At 36.4% G+C, this 17,057-nt stretch overlaps 1 protein-coding gene across 5 annotated transcripts in view; it reads left to right on the top strand.

The window, feature by feature from the left end:
• LOC121645304 (netrin-G1-like) overlaps window positions 1-17,057 on the top strand; it is a 109,342-nt gene that overhangs the window by 43,387 nt on the left and 48,898 nt on the right. The gene's annotated exons all lie outside the window — the stretch shown is intronic.

Below are 17,057 nucleotides of genomic sequence, written 5' to 3'. Positions count from 1 at the left end.
TTTGTCAATAAAGTCGATGTAATAGCTTGCCACTTTTGTAAATTGTTCTTAAATCCACCAAAGCCAAGGTGATTTGGACTTAAGAGGCTTAGAGAGGTGCTGTAATTAAAAACAATTATGTGTCTGTTAACCATATCAAGAATGATTATGAGATTTGCAATGCAGATGTGATTCAATAGACTTTCACTGCATTCACAGCCATTGTTCATTAGAGCCCATGTGATGCAATAGTGTAACGACAGTTTTGGCTGCGATCATTCAGATGTGTCTAATTGGATCATTCGTATTAAAACTGAATAATGAAATGTCTTTTTATTTCATTATTACAACAGGAAGCATGACTGAAGAAATTTTACACAAATTTGGAAAAGTAATGAGAAGACACAATGTATTAGTTAAATTAAATTTTTCATTCCCCTCTTTAAGTCATAGTGTATGCATTTCAGTGGGGCTGTATTATTTAAAAGCACTTGCATTCTGCCTGTTACACGGCAGAAAAAAATAAAATAAAATAAATAAATAAACAACTTAAAACAGTGTTGAATGACAGTGATTGACAGTGCTACAGTGCACCACAGGAAAAGAGGTTTAATAGCCAAACATTTCGAAGAGCCCCTGCAGGTCAGCAGCTAAAAATAAAAACAAGGCTTACTCCCCGATGCAGAACACCTGTCCTCCATGTTGTTTGTCCTGAACTCTATTTATTTCAGGCCAGGAATTTAGAAAAAAATGTTATTTCATCCAAAAAATGAACAATATGCAGTTTTAAGTTGTAAAAGATGTGCTTTGAATGCTAAATATCTGTTTCAGAACATTAAGCACAATCAGATATTATGTTTGGCAGTTTAGTTTCAATAGAAAGAAACTAAACTCTTTGACTATCCTCTAAGAAGGTAAATCAACTCCTGAGGAAACTGATTAGACCAGGCTTAAGAGTGCAGACAACTTAGTGATTGGCTGAAAGAGCTCATTTGCATGTTCTTCTCATCATCAACAAAGTCAGGAAGCGCCAGTGGATAAGGTCACTGATGTCACTCTGCCTGTGTGCCAGCTATGTATGTTAACAGATCAAACACACAAGCAAGTCCAGGGTTGGCCTGTGTTCCTCATAATCTGGACAATGACAATGATGACCTTATATTCATGTGAGAGGTGACTGAGAAGGTAGTATTGATGAATTTAAAAATGTGTGGCAATATCAGACCAGTAATGAATAAATTAGTGTTTATTCTATCATTATGATGGGGTAAACACTGTAAAACAAACCCAATCCTCTTTCTGTGCAGCTAGTTACACCAACATTTGGTCCAAAAACTGCAATAGAAAAAGTAATATTTAAAATAATAATAATGTATCGCTGCTTCTATTAATTACTTAAAATAAAGCAATCTTTTTTTTATTAATTAATTAATTTATATTTGTGATAAGGAGATGAGTTGGTAAAATAGTGTAAAAACTGTGTACCTTTTAAGAACAGAAATCTGAACACTGATGAAGCATGGGTTCTTGTTGTATTTACTTGACATATGGGGTTTTTATTCACTAAATGTATTTACATATTAAATTAAACCTTCAGAATGAAAATAAGACTAAAACAGAGTTTGTTGTATCTACAGCATGGTTGTGAAACATTTAGGCCTACAGATCTTTATAGCAGTAAAAATGTGTAATAAACTTTGATCCTTTTTGATTCTCTTGATCAAACTTTTCCTTCGTTTTTTCAGTTGCCACAGAGACGAGGCTGCTTCTTTGTTGGTAACATAGTAAAGTACAACTTAGCTGTACAGTTGTTAGCCTATATTTTCAAAGTATTGCGTTATTTGCAAAAGCTTTTATAATTACTGACTGACGATAATAAACCAATGATAGGGAAAATATGGTAAATTATTACCTTGTTGGTCCTTGTTTAACATCCCAGATTAAGCTGGCAGATTAGCTAACACTAGCACTATTTCTCTTTTTATTTCATGTGGCAATCCTGTAGTTTACATTGCCTCCAGCAGAGAGTTTGTACCAGAGCCAAAAGGAGAAAAAAATGACCAATATTTCATGTGCTGTTACTGAAAAAAATGTTGCACATTAATATAAATTGTAGCATGGTGCGTAATTTACCCTGATTGTAACAGAAGCTAGAACTGATCACCTCCAACTAGCTTACTCCATTTTGTGGTGCCGTATCAAATCACTCCCTTTCTCGTATATTTGGTATTCTTTTTAAAACAGAAAGTTTTTCATTCTGCAGAAAGCAGCAAAGATTTCTTACTTATTTCATTATTTTGTATCATTGTGGGTCAGCTGTAATCTCTCATAACTGTAATTTTCATGTTGAGGTAGTTTGTACCTCCATATCATGAACTGTGTGTCTATCTCAAGCTGCTCAAATATCAAGCAGTTCAGAGGTCAAACCCAGAACTGTCATTGCCCCTCTTTGATCTCTGTAGCCCCCCTTCTTGGTGGGAGACTCACTCATCCATATATTTGTTTGGAGACAGGGAACAGTTGGAGCATTTAACTTGCCATCACCCTGGTGCCCTTGACTCTGTTCTGAACTGGCCCTGCCCAGCACATCATCACCGCACCACTGCGTACCAAGACACCGAGATGACATGCAACATGTCCCCTGGCTCCAGGAGAGGGGGGAGAGTCATCATTTATTCCTTCACTCGCCTGCCACCTTCTTTTGTGTCCTAGCTTTTTAATTTCCCTGTCCCTTGTTTTCTGTCAGATGATGGTGCATTATATCCATGTCTTGTTTGAACATGTGGTGACTGGATGCTCCATATGAGCTGAGCACTTGACAGATAGATATGCCAGTATTATTTTCCAGGATCTCTGACAGGTTAATTCTTAGAGGGTTGTAAATACAAAGATAAATGAATTATGCAATAGAATTTAAAAAAGAGTGACAAGCTTTGTGACATGAATATGCAGTCTTTAAGGAAAGCTTTATATTTATATGCATGCTTTGTGTCTGGAATTGAGCTCATGTAACTAGAATAATAAACGCTTCATGCATCTATGTATTTTTTTTACATGACAAAAGAATGCATTTGCTTATTTTTACCTTCTTAGCACAAATTACACTTATTGGAGTTTTTCTTTTTTGTGCTTATAAGATATTAAAGTTTATGGATATTAGTAGTGGGGTAAAAGCATAAACTATTCTCAGTGTGTGTTCTCAGACTAATTGCATAGTTCTGTGTAACATTTTACACTCATCTACTTTCAGTAACATGGCAGAACCAGATTGCTTTGCATGGCACATTGAGATTATTTAAAGTTTTGTTTGTTGAAACAATGTAAGAATACCACAGATTTTTGGTGACTGCATGCAGTTCTAACCCGTTCACCCCATAGATGTTCCTAAACTTCAAAGAAGGGAAAAGAAGATCTTATGAAAATCTAAAATATGTTTACCAGTTTGTGAAAAAAATCCTTATTCTTTACCTCAAATGTAGTGCTGTATATACAGCTGAATACTACCTGGAAAACAGGAATATTTGCAGTCATCTGTTAAGGTGTGTAGTTTTTGTGTAAATAGATTTACACTTTAAAAGGAAAAATCGGAGTCTTTACAATTCTAACAAGCTTAAAAGTAAATATTTGGTCTGACCACTTTTGTTCTTCAATACAGTCTGAACTGTCTTAGACAAGTTTTCTTCTCTTTCTTGTTGCTTTAAGTAGTCTGCAGGAATAGTTCTCCAGGCTTCTTGAAGGACATTTCAAAGCTTTTCGTTAGATGTTGGCTGCCTTTCATTCCATTCTCGGTCTAGATGATGTCACATCGCTTCAATAATATTGAGGTTTGGACTTTAGGGAGGATTCATCACTCTATAAGACCTGTTGCCACTGATTTTCAGTCCAGTTCTCGTGTTATTTGGCATACTTCAGCTTTTTCTCTCTGTTTCTCTTAAGAATAGCTTCTTGACAGTCGTCTTTTAATGCAGATCATATCTGACGAGGCTTTAGTGAACAGTAGATGGATATACTAAGGGGGGAAATGTATCTCTCAGGTCAATTGTCCGAACTTTCTTGATTTCTTTTCCTATTTTTAAAGACATGACTGTCAGATACAGTTTATTTGCTGTAAATAGCTTTTTAGGTCTGATGCTTCTTCTTTGGTGCAGATTAATAGTTTTTTAATGAGCTGCACATCATGCAGCCACATGCAACATGCAAAAATACTATTTTATATCACCACAGCTATGTCACCTTGCCTTATATAATATAAACTCTTTAAAACCCATGTTTGGACCCTGAAGAGGGTTAGACGTGAGTTACTCAAAAGTGTTAGGCAAAGGACCTGAGTTCTTCTGCTCTTAGACTCTGTGCTTTATTTACTCTCCTTTGTGTAAAATGTTACTTTTGTTTTCAGTAATGGTGTATTTCATTTTTTAAAACAGTTGCTCATAGGTTTGGTTTATACATTAAAACTAATTGGTTAGACTAATACATTAAAAATTACTTACTGGGTGAAAACATCTGCGTCCACGCTAAGGATGACTCCCAGAGCATGGTTATTTCTGACAGCAAGGATTTTGCAATGCAAGCATGAATGCTGACAGTTTCACCCAGTAAACTGGTTAGGGCTAATAAAAAAAAAAAAAAAAAAACTTTTCTTTTTGTTTAGTTTTATTGACAAGTTCGGCTCTAGCTTCAAAAGATTTAAAATGTGGTGCGGACACAAAAGAAATTTTCCATACATCAGGCTACTGTAAAAGTCCTGAGTGTTACAAAATAAATAAGTAAATAAAAATCACAAAAATACACGCTACCAAAAACTGGTTTAAAATCAAATTTCAAATCAAGTTTATTTGTGAAGCATTTAAAAAACACAAAACAGAAATTGACCAAAGTGCTAAAGAATTTTCAATAGCATATGAAAAACAACAATGAAATATTCATTAATCAATAAAATAAAAAAGAACAAAAACAAACAAATATTTCAAGTGCAAAAGCTAAGCTGCTAACAAATATACAATGTCAACAAAACATAGTACTATAGACAAGTGCATGCATGGTTGACCTAATAAATAATGGACAGAAAATTGAGTGTTTTTAATCTGAAGTCTTTATTCAGCCTTTTAACAAACTGCAAAATTGCACTACTCTTACAGCTCTAAACTTCTTTGAAAAAACAAACAACCAAGTATTAGTTTAAAAAAATCTACAGAAAACTAGAAATATTAAAGAATTAATTGTACCCAACCTCCATTACAATTTCTTAGTCAATAGGTTACAATATATCTTAAAATGGTGCAGATCTCACCCACTGGATGAACCAGGTGGGAATTCCTTAAAATACCTCACTTTTCCCATGTAAGTGTACACCCATCTGGTAAAATCCTGACATCATGCAGAACAAAGAAATGCTGAACTTTACTCAATGGAGAAACCAAGGACAAAAGAACTTGGAGGTATAATTGTAAACACGCCATTTATATTTTTTTTTAACTCACTGCACAATATGGAATCAGCAGCAACACATTTTTAGAATATCAACAGCTCAAGTTTATAATAAGTACAAATATAATCTGAACCAAACAAACCTGCAACTTCCTGTTAAGGCCGCTAAGGTTCGATATTTCAGCACCCTCAAATTACTTTAAAAAGTTCACAGATTAATGATCAAAATAGCCGAGGCACTCTCTCTACCAACCTCAAAATGGGAATCTAACTTATCCATCAATCCTAGTCAAAATGTGTGGTTGCATATATGTGCAAACACCTTCACAATGTTTAAACCAACAACTTATACAATATAAAATTCTTTACAGAGCACATTATACAGGACAAAGAATGTTCCAGATGGGTCTTGCACCATCTAACATCTTCCCACAGTGCACAGATAACAAACCTGATGACTACATGCATGCTCTGTGGTTTTGTGCACCAGTGCAAAAAATCTGGTTTGAGGTGTGCAAAGACTTATTAACATAGCTAAAGTGTAAAATCCCATCTTGCCCCACTATGCATACTAGTTCACCTGGGTGATATTAATATTGAAATTAACAAGTCACATGTGTATCTCAGAAAAAAATAATCCTTATGAATTGGAAGCAAAAAAACAATCTAACTCAGAAATCTCCTTTCAGCCACATAACTAATAAGATGATGTCTGCCTCCTCAGAACATCAGTTGGCTGGATTTCATTCTCTTTTTTGTCCCCTGTGATTAGTTCCATCACAGTGGTGGTGGTAATGGGTGGATGTTGGGAGCTACCGGGCTATGGAGGAAACTCTGGGTGGGGTTTTGGTGGTGGATTCGGTGGTGCCAGGGTGTCTGTGAGATGCCTCTTGAGAAACTCTCTCCTTTTTTATTTATTTTTTATTTTTTTGGCCCGTTCTCTCTTGTCAGATCCAGCATTAGAAAAGTTCAGCAATAGAAAAATTTTAAAAGTTGTCTGAAAGTCGATTTAAAAAATAAAGAAAATAAAGAAGAAGAAAAATGCTAAATTAGATATAAAAATAAATAATTTGCATCTAAGTATTGTATATTACCATGTGACATCAGAATTATTGTGATGCAAACATCTACAAGGGGCCACAAGACAAATATCAGATTGTTAATATCAAGGTCTTGAGCTAAGTTTTTACCAATAGACAATAGGTCTCAAAAAATATATGTGTCGAATTTAATACTTGCAGCATTATAAAAAGATATGTAAAAGGTCCCAAACTGGTAACTAAGGATAAAAAAACTCATGGCTTGATCCTGCAAAAAATAGTATTTGAATTTAGTTTGTTTTTCTCTCCTAGGGGATATGTTGTAGTATACAGAACCTTGGTACCACTGAACAAATGCTAATTTGGCATCCAACTCTCTCCAGCTAAGTTAGCACAATGTTACATTTGTCTTCTTTTCCTCTCTTCCTCCTTTTCTTAACTCAATCAGCAATGATGCATGTTCATGTAGTGTGCTGATATCCAGCTGCTAGCATGTGACGCAGTGTTATAAGGTAAAATGCGGTTGTTGCTTGACTGGAGAAAAAAAGCTGTGAAATGCGGTTTCTCAGCCTCAGGATGCTGCAGTGCAACAAAAGCACCAAGAATCTGCTTAATTAGTGTTAATGTGCCATCAAAATAAGTCAAAAGCACAGAGTTTTATGGTCAGAAAGTTATGTAGTGTTGCCTTTCACAAAATGCCAAACAAATCTGAAAACATCAAAAATATAAAGTAGATTTTTTTCTTTTTCTTTTTTTTTCTGAGTCTTGCATTAAGTCAAAAGGGGCTAGACTTGAAAGAGAGAAATAGTGGTAAGATGACAGGCAACTGGTGCGACCCAACCTCCCCTTAGGAAACCCAGCTATCATGCTGTCAGGCCTTATCGATCCCTCAGAAAGAGTGAAAGAGTGAAAGAGGCTGCGCTATAGACGGAAAGGAAAGCAGAGAGGTAGGAATGAAAGTACAGAGGGGAAGAATGTTCGTTTCCAAAAGTGGTGCTGGTGTGATTTTATCATGCTCAGAGAAAGGGTGACATTTCAGTAATGCTTTATGCCTCTCTTTGGCATTTCAAATTAATAAAAGCCCCTAATAACTATGCAGATTGAAAAGATGGAGAATGAGTTGACACACTATGAGCTGGCACATTGATGAACAATGCAGCAATTTCAGTCTCACACTCTTGTTCTTTCTTTCTTTCACTCTCTCAATTTCATCCTAGTTTCTATCAATTTATTTGAGATGACCCTTGCATCTCATTGTAAACTGCCGATAACCAAGTTGGTGTCCTCTGATTTCTTTTCAATGACAGTGCATCTCGAATCAGACAGATTTCCATGTCATTTGAAGAAGTTTAAATGAAACTAACACATCAAAATCAATATCTTATTGATTTTAGGGTAGCTTGTTGGAGTGTTGTTAGATTGGAGGCACTCTAACACTCTGGGGTACCAGATGGATTACACTTTTATTTTAATTTAGTTTAAAACTTTTAGGCCAATTTAGTAAATTAGTTCTGAATTGATCAATCAGAACAGAGGCTTGCTGCAAACATTTTAGTTACAGTTAATGAAAGTCTGTGACAAATGCATTCCCACTGCTGAAGTTATCTAAACTTATTTGGCTTTGATGTGTGAGTGTTATCAAAGAAAAATTAAAAAAGAGGGGGAGAACAGCAATGACAGGACACAAAGTGAAACAATGACATCCAAAGTCAAGTGAAAAAGAGGAGAGTCATGCCAAAAACACGAAATATGAAGAAGACATAGTACGTAATTGTGTCCTCCTGAAAAAATAAAATGCTTTTCTGGTTACTCAGTAAGGCAAATGTTTATTTAGCTCGTGCTTCAGGGAAATAAAATTAGCAATATTTTGGTTGAGGATCTGGCCTTGAGATAGACTGGCGACCTGTCCAGGGTGTACCCTGCCTCCCGTCTGCTAATTGCTGGGATAGGTTCTAGCTTTCCCACGACCCTGAATTAGAATAAGCTGCATAGAAAATGGATGGAGGTTGAGAAGGTTGACTGAAAGGAAGAAAAAAAAGAACTAATCTCAAACAGAACAAAAATAACTTGTTGATTAACATGGGTCTTTGTTCATTAACAGCCCTAGCAGTAATGTAAAAAGTGGTGCTTGGGGAAAATGTGGCATACATTTTCTAACACGATGTTAAGATGATTGTGGACTTCTTGGCACTGATTGGATGAATGAATCCTCTGAGTTTATCTTCCATGTGCAATGATGTTACAAGGCTTCTCTGACAGGTTGTAACTTACAACGGCATTAGCCAAAAAATACGTTACACATTTACCTGCTCACAAAGGAGAGAGGGTCAGAGAGACAGTGGTGTGCCCAACCTTTCTTCTTTCTTTAGATATAGGTCAACAGGAGGAAAGTAACCATAAAACATCATGAGAAGTTTCTGAAACAGGACCTGAAAGTTGCATAGAACTTTTTTTGCTCAGTAAAATTCAGTAACATTAACACAAACACAATCAATGAATTAAGGAGGTTTACACTCAACTAGTAAATTCCCTGCAAACATTAGTTTAACTGTACCCGCTGATATTATACCTTTAGATGCATCAGGAACAAACTTCTTATAACCCTTTTCACACAATACATTGAAGGTGTGAACGATAACACTTAAATATGCATCATTATCCAGTGTGTATGTATAGAGGCTGAATGAGAGGTCAAAGTTACAATGTTGATATGATTCTGACCTGGTAACAGCTGAAGCATCAAACTGGAATGTTGTAAGACAGACTGGCACAGCAGAATACATTCCTCTTACCAGTTAATATGATTACTAAACTAAACTTATAGCAGTTTTCTAATTTTAAATTATAGTTTAGATTATAAGTAATAAAAGATGCTGTGGAAAGTCAACTTTGTCATTTCGCTCAACTTTTAAATGTATACTAAACATATTTTAGCTAACTGGCTTGTGGATGTAACTTCATTGTACAGACAGCTTTCTTGATGCAGTATATTTTAATCGTTTTTTGGCCATTATGTCAACAGAATATAATCATTTATGTAAATAACTGATAAATAAAACTAAATGAATTAGGAACTTCTATGTCGGTAACTATTGCACTATTTTCTCTGAGGTAAAAAACCTCTTAACAAGTGAAATGTGTTTGTTGCTGCTAGTGTATGTTTTCTGTCCAGATTATCTTAACAACTGACACATTCAGTTTTATCACATCAGGAAGCTGTGTTTTATTCACTGGCTGATTTGGAAACAAAGCACACTTAAGAGGAGCAAGAGAACTACCAAAGAGAATTAAGCATCCTCTCATTATAGCAATGTTAAAGCCTTTAATGGAATCCTGGCATGTGAGGTAGCCTAATCCCTCATGCAACTCAGCCTGCATGAGTAGAAGCCTGCAATCAAACACTCGCTAATACAAAGATGAATACACAGGTGTATATAAAGTACATACCTACAAATAGCCATAAAAACAGCACACATACACACATACAAATCACTTTACTTAAGTGCCTTATACATAAACACAAACATTTCATACACAGACTCCAATGCACACACACATTAAAGCTTAGTGGCTTCCCCCATGATAATAAGATGGTGTTAAATTTACCCCAGTGGAGTTCTGCCACGTGGGATAGATAATGAGGCCAGGTGTTAATTAATGTGGAGTGCGTTTCCTCTCGTCTGCTGATGCCCTGTGAATTCCAATCAAGGCTGCAGCCCTGCATCATGGTGAGGTTGATTTGCCAAGCAGTGCACTTCAAAAGGCCAGACTGGCTGTGCTGCAGCCCTCAAAGGGACTGCTTTGGTGAGGGCTATGTTCCAAAGGGCGGGGTGTTTGGCATGCAGCAAATTGAAATGCGAGTGCTGTGAGAAGTTTAAGTTTGCTTTTTGATCAAATGTCTGCTTCAATGTTAGGTTACAGTCATTACCTAAGCACCCTCTGATGTGCTTTTAAAGTAACTCCCTGTTGCATGTGATATCATGTTCATCATGTGCAGCCTCATATACTGTATGTTGCTCAAAGTGGTGTCTTTGCATAGTTGGTGCAAAACAATGATTATGCACACCTTGCTTTTCAAAGCTGACACACTCTGTCAGTAGACTCCTAACTTTTATTCAAGATCACGACTTAATCTCATTCATTGTTTAAAGTTAGGCAAACTTATGCATAATTTTTTAAAAAGGTGTCTTCTATAACTACATTTTGAAAAGGTTTTAAAATGGCAAGAATGCAAGTGTGTGACCTCTGTATTTAATTGTGATTAGTTCAAAGACAGCATATCAACACCTGAAATTGAAGAATTTCTTTTTATTCTTTTTATATAATTTGATTGCAACAGCCCATTTCAATGAAGCAGGAACATGGTATGTTTACATTGTATTGCATCACCTCATCTTGTAATAAAAATAGATTTTTGCCAAACATATTACTGTAGTCTTTAAAGCATAATGTTTTTCTATCCTACTGTTGCATAGAATTTAACCCTCTCAACCCTCTCAACTTTTTCAGTGGGGTCGGTATTTAGTATTATAATTTACATCTTCTGCAGATCAGCTCCCAAATAGAATTCAGATTTCTGTTCTTGCATGGCACTCTGATTAGCATGCCATCCACCACCCACCACAGATAGAATATGATGGCGCATCTACTGGTCAGATATTAAGTTCACCTGTCCTTCATTTCTCTAAAGGTCAGAAAAAGGAAAACGTCTGGCCCTGTTGTGAGCCCCTCCTGGCCATCACTGCTGGTCATTAAAGCTCTACTGAGTTTCTGCCAAAGCTCCTACTCTACCAATATCTCACCATAGCTCATCTCAACTGTCTATTTTATCCAGCTTTTACCAGACCTTGAAAGGATCAGCATCCAGTCTCTGTGATCACTATACGTTAAGAATTTGATTTTTCACAAAGTTGACCTAGCTCTTTTAGGAAATCAGGCTTTTGTATGAGGGGCCGTATAGGCCATAATTCATTCTCACACTTACATACATCTATTTTTACTCTTACATACATATATTCTTTTTCTCACATACATATATTCTCACTCTTACATACATACATACATTCTTTCTTTCACATTCATATATACTTAATCTGGAAGAATGTATGGATGTGTGAGGAAAAAGTATAGTGGGAACGGAAGGAAAGCAATTTGTTGCACTGTGATTGGCTGAGAATCAGGAACAGGGTCGTCTTTGGGTCCCGCTTGAAATGAATGGAAGAAGTGAGCCTGAGGTACTGCAAGAGGCTATTGGTGTGTTAAGAAATATTTTGTCATCTCCTGAAGTCATTACATTGTTGTCTTCGTGTCTTGAGCAACAGAGGACAGGCTCTTCTGTCCCTAACATAACTCATACAGCGGTGGAAAACGAAATGAGAGAACTCTTCAGGCCATTGGCCTTGTTTTTTTTTTGTTTTTTTTTAAAAAAACAAAGGCAAACACTAATGGTACATCATGTTGTTAGGAGACCAAAATGTTTTTCCTTTATTTGAGGTGCATTCACACCTGGTAGGTCAGCCACTTATTTGGATCACAAATGACAATAATTAGTTTATTTAAAAGCTTATGGAGATAAAAATAAGAATAATTATAGGTAAAAAAAAAAGCTGCTGTTTTTTATTTCTTGTCTTAGTGAAACACATGTGTTTTTTAGGTTGAGTTTTATAACGGGCACATTTATCCAAAGTGAAATGAGTAAGATAAAGAGTGCTCTGAAAACAGTTTCTGTGAAGTCAAAACATTTCTTAAGCTTACTGTATGTCTAATGCAACTAGAGAACATTTTCTCAATCTATAGGTTGCCCACATGAAAAACTCTCAAAGCATTTACAGTGCCTCAAGTTTAATGTGGTTTGTAAAGGCAATCATGGCTAATTTAACATTTTAAAAGAACTAGTAACATTCCAAAAAGATCTAATATTACCTATGAATTGTAATGTGTGTTTCTGCTTTCAGGGCTAAAATGCATTATCACAATACTTTCAACAAGGATGTCATCCTTCCTCCGGTGTCATCAAGCAGTTGTTCTCAGACCTGCTTCTTTGCCTGGTTTCATAGACACTCACCAAAAATTGTAGACATCTATATAAAGACTCTAACATACCAACCACTTGTCTGTTTCTGGAATCTTGAACAAAACTTGGGATTGTCAATAATCCAGATAAAATATGAATATGATCACAAAGGTCTTCGTGGAGCCTCTGATGAAAAAAGTCTGCAGGTTCTCTTTGTATTTCTTCAGTACATCCCAAAACATTTTCAAAAAAATATCTTAAATCATTTTCATTGCTTTTTACTTCCAAATTGAAAAACATTAAAAAAGGAATCGTTATGAATTTCAATAGCATCATTGTATTATGTTTTTCTGCAAATTATTACCTCCTCTGGACATGCTAAGCAATTCTTCTTAAAGAATTTCTTGGTTTAAGAATTACTTCCAGTACAGAGAAGAACTTTCTGTGCCAGATGCCAAGCAAAAAACAAAAAGAGGTCTCACACACATTTCATGTGTTAAAGCAGAATATGTGTATGAAAGAGGAGAATGTATGTGTGTGAGAGGAGAATGTATGTGTGTGAGAGGAGAATATATGTGTGTGAGAGGAGAATGTATGTGTGTAAGAGGAGAATGTATGTGTGTGAGAGGAGAATGTATGTCTGTGAGAGGAGAATGTATGTGTGTGAGAGGAGAATATATGTGTGTGAGAGGAGAATGTATGTATATGAAAGAGAAGAATATATGTGTGTGAGAGGAGAATGTATGTCTGTGAGAGTTAAAATACGTGTGTGTGTGTAAAAATGCATATATGTGTGAGAAGAATGTATGTGTGTGTGAGTCAAAATGCACGTGAATGACAGAAGAATATATGTGTGTATGAGTTCATATATGCATATGTGTGAGTCTAAGAATGAATGATGGCCTATACGGCCCCTCATACTTTTGGCCTGTCCTTTGTGCTTCACCACAGACATCATCCTTAGATCTTTTGAGGTGCTGTGTGAGAGCAGGATAAAGAGCACTTGTATGAAAGTTGAGAATTTGTTGTGATCTCCAATGGCTATCTTTTCTCAAGTGGGCAAAAATCATTGTTATTTTTGTTAACCTGGATCAACTCCCTGAACACTGAATCACGGCCGTTTGTATTGTCACTTGTGAAATTTCTCCTCCTCCAGCAGGCCCCTTGAATGAGGATGGGCATCCGGAGGTGTGATTGAGGGGATTGGGCCAGCGACAGGTCTGCGGGTGTCATGCGGCAGGTTGGAAGGTGTAAGGCCGAGCAGGATGATGGGCTGATTAATCCAGCAACACCTCTGGTCCAGTGGGAGAGAGATCTCTCACAAGTACAGAGGAGCTATGGAAGTTACAGAATACTCAGCACAAACTAGCAAAGTACACACAGGTTACAGGCGGGTATTATTGTGTCTGTCATTGTGAAACTCTTCTTTAAATTGCATACATAGAATCATCCTAATAGATACAATGTGCCCAGAGCTGGGAATGCTGCATCAAGGTGGGAATTAGAGAAGCTGATGTTAAAATCATTACCAAAGCTGTTCACTATGAAAGTCTTATTACAATTAAAACTAGAGATACACAGATAAATGGATCTATATACGGACAAGATTCAACTTGTGGACCACAACTGGTCTATCAGCAAATAAGTAGTGCTGAGCAGCTATTAAAATTTTAAATCTCAATTAATCGCATTGTTAAAATGTGTCTTTCCTTTAAAAGAAGGCTACAGCTATATAAATAAAATGTAGTAAAATTTGGTTCACAAACACTACATCAGGGGTGTCCAATTTGCGACTCTGGAGCTGCAAGTGGCTCTCTGGATCTTCCACAATGCCTCTAAATATGTGGCTAAAATATTTTTTTAAATCTATCTTTCTTGCCATTAGTTTGGAAACCAGGGAAGAAGAAGAAGAAAGTCTGTCTAACAGATTTATCAGCAGTATTTCTCTTTAAACACCAACAGTTAAAATATTTCTTAGCATGTTAACGCAACAATTAATTAACGTTGTTCATTTTTTTAATTGCACGTTAAGTTTTTTTTCTTCTTTTTTTTGGGGGGTTTTTTCTTTTGCTGGCCGCTGGCTTTGATGACAGAAACATGGCGTCCCTGTTTCCCTTCCCTGCTGCAGCGGTGCATCTGATGTAATCAGGAGAGAGCGGGTTTATTAAAATGAAGAGACGTTTTCTATTTGTAACTTAAGACAGAAGAAGAACCAACGCTTCTCTTTGTCAAAACCCATGCAGATGGCAGATCATCATGATTTTTGGATGAGAAACTGCTCCCAAAAGACAATGAGAAACTTTTCATTTATTTATTTGTTTATTTATTTTTTAATAAATGCGGTTTTAATTTAGGCAAGACAGCAAATGCTTTCTGAGGCGTTTGTCTATGTTCATGGGAACACATCATCTGTGTTTACATATTTTTCGCACTACTGCAGCAGGGAAGGGAGACAGGGGCTGCATGTTTTTATGTTTCTGTGATCAAAGCCAGTGAGCAAAAAAAAAAACAAAACTTAATGCTTAATGTGTGATTAAAGAAATTAACGGCGTTAATTAATCCCTGCGTTAGCGTGCCCAGCCCTACAAATAAGATATCATTGGCTGATGGCAGTGGCTCATATTTACTTGGTGAGTGGTTGTGTTGCTTAGACTTTCCCCTGAAACTTATAACATTATATTTAATTTTGTTGGGCACAATTTTTTATTTATTTATTAAGCCATGTATAAGCAATGGATACTCATTTAGTTGGCCATTGTTTTACAGGCCATAATGTAAGTTACTATAATGTAAATGAGCTTTTCATGTAAAAAGTTAGGATTTATTTTAAATGTAAATTTTTAAGAATAAATTTGTGCTTTGAAGTTGTTCAGTCATTTTTAAGCATATTTCATTGTTTCTTTGGTAATTTAAAAGGAAAATGAATCACTATAGCAGCCGGTATCGGCTGTCACCCAAATTACCATCTTTAAGACTACTGAACATTGGCAAATTTTCACTCTGTTGAACTGCCTACGGAAGGCATCCATCTTGAGTCCTGCCTCCTCTCTGAGCTTCCTCCAGCCAGTAAAAGTCAGCCCAATGCTGACTCTTGTCTTATTGCTTGCTCTGTCATTTTCTTTCTTTCTTTTCCATGATTTCTCTCATGATGTCCGCTTGCATCTTTGTTGAATTGGCTATTGTGGTAAATTCAAAACAGCCAGTGTGTTTTGAGTGAAACACAGCTGTCACATCACAGTTCGGTCCAGAAAATAAGCATTCTGAAGAGTGGCTTTTTGCCTTGGGATGCTGCACGGCAGCGAGGGCTTCAGGAATGTATGTAGAAATGTCAGTGTGCCATCAAAACAAGTCAGAAGCACTCTAACCTTAACTTAAGGTTGGAAAGTTACATATTGCTACTTAGGTAACATTGGTATTTGCCCTCAGTTTCACAATTTGTTCACCCCACACATGCACTTCCTGTTTTCAACTTTGTTGTTGATATTAAAAATCTGTTCACAGATAGTTGTACCACCAGATAATGCAGTTGGTGGCCCTCAGGCCTCCATCTCTGTCCCTACATTTTTGTACCGTTCTGTATCTTGTAGACATAAAGGTTACATTGTTATTCCAGCCAGATCTTACTTCGACAACACTGCAAACTATAATATTAGGTGCTTGCATCAAAAATTGTAGCAAAGTTACACATTATTTGTGTGTATCCAAAGTTACAATTGTCAGCACACAAGGTTAATATAGAGGAAGGTCTATTTCTGCCTCATCATTTAATGTTAATAAGCGTAATGTTGACTTTAAAGTGTTTTGAGTCAAATAACGGCCTTTTTCTATATCTAATCAAGTTTTGTTAGCTTCTAAATGAAGCCATGTAATTTCAATGCCTAAATCTAACCAGAAAAATTCTTGGTTGTTTAACCCTAACAAATGGTCTGGATGTCTAAACCTGATCAAAGATCAAGGGAAACTAAAAAATAATCATATTGATAACACAAAAGGAAATGGAAAGAAAACAGAAAAAAGGCAATATTCATAAACTTTTTAAATATAAAGACTTCAAAATGATGTGTTGGGTTTTAACATTACTGCAGCTGAAATGTTTCAGGGAAGCAACTGCAAAGGATCATTTGCACATCATTCAACTCTTTGCTGAACAGCAGTAATTGACGCTCTGAAAGGAGAATGGTCTGGGCATTGTTGTGCTTCATCAGTCTGTCTAATTAAATGTGGCAGAATTACTCTTCTGATTGTTTTAACACCTGAGCCAAATGATTCACTGTTATGAGGGTTTTGGTCTAATTTAAGACTGTCATTAGGCTCACGGGTGGTTTTCTAATCTCATTGTGTCCTTGAATTAAAGGCAAGCAGACAAAAGTGGTTATTTTGCTGGTACAGCTGGTACTGCTGACATGTCGTGGGTGTACCCTGACTGTCATCAGTGGTATCTGGGAAAGGCTCCAGCTCCTCATGAACCTGAAACATAATAAAACAGCTTTAACTCCTAAAAAAGAGAGGCTGTCTTAAAGGTGGATGGTTGGTTCCACGGCTTCCCCAGACCACATGTAGAGTTTTCCTTGGGCAAGAAAACTCAACCTCATGTTGCC

The sequence above is a fragment of the Melanotaenia boesemani genome, chromosome 8 (genome assembly GCF_017639745.1).
Source record: "Melanotaenia boesemani isolate fMelBoe1 chromosome 8, fMelBoe1.pri, whole genome shotgun sequence".
In the NCBI taxonomy this organism is placed as follows: Eukaryota; Metazoa; Chordata; class Actinopteri; order Atheriniformes; family Melanotaeniidae; genus Melanotaenia; species Melanotaenia boesemani.
The sequence above is the reverse complement of the archived record's forward strand: the minus strand, read 5'-3'. Positions and strand labels throughout refer to the sequence as shown.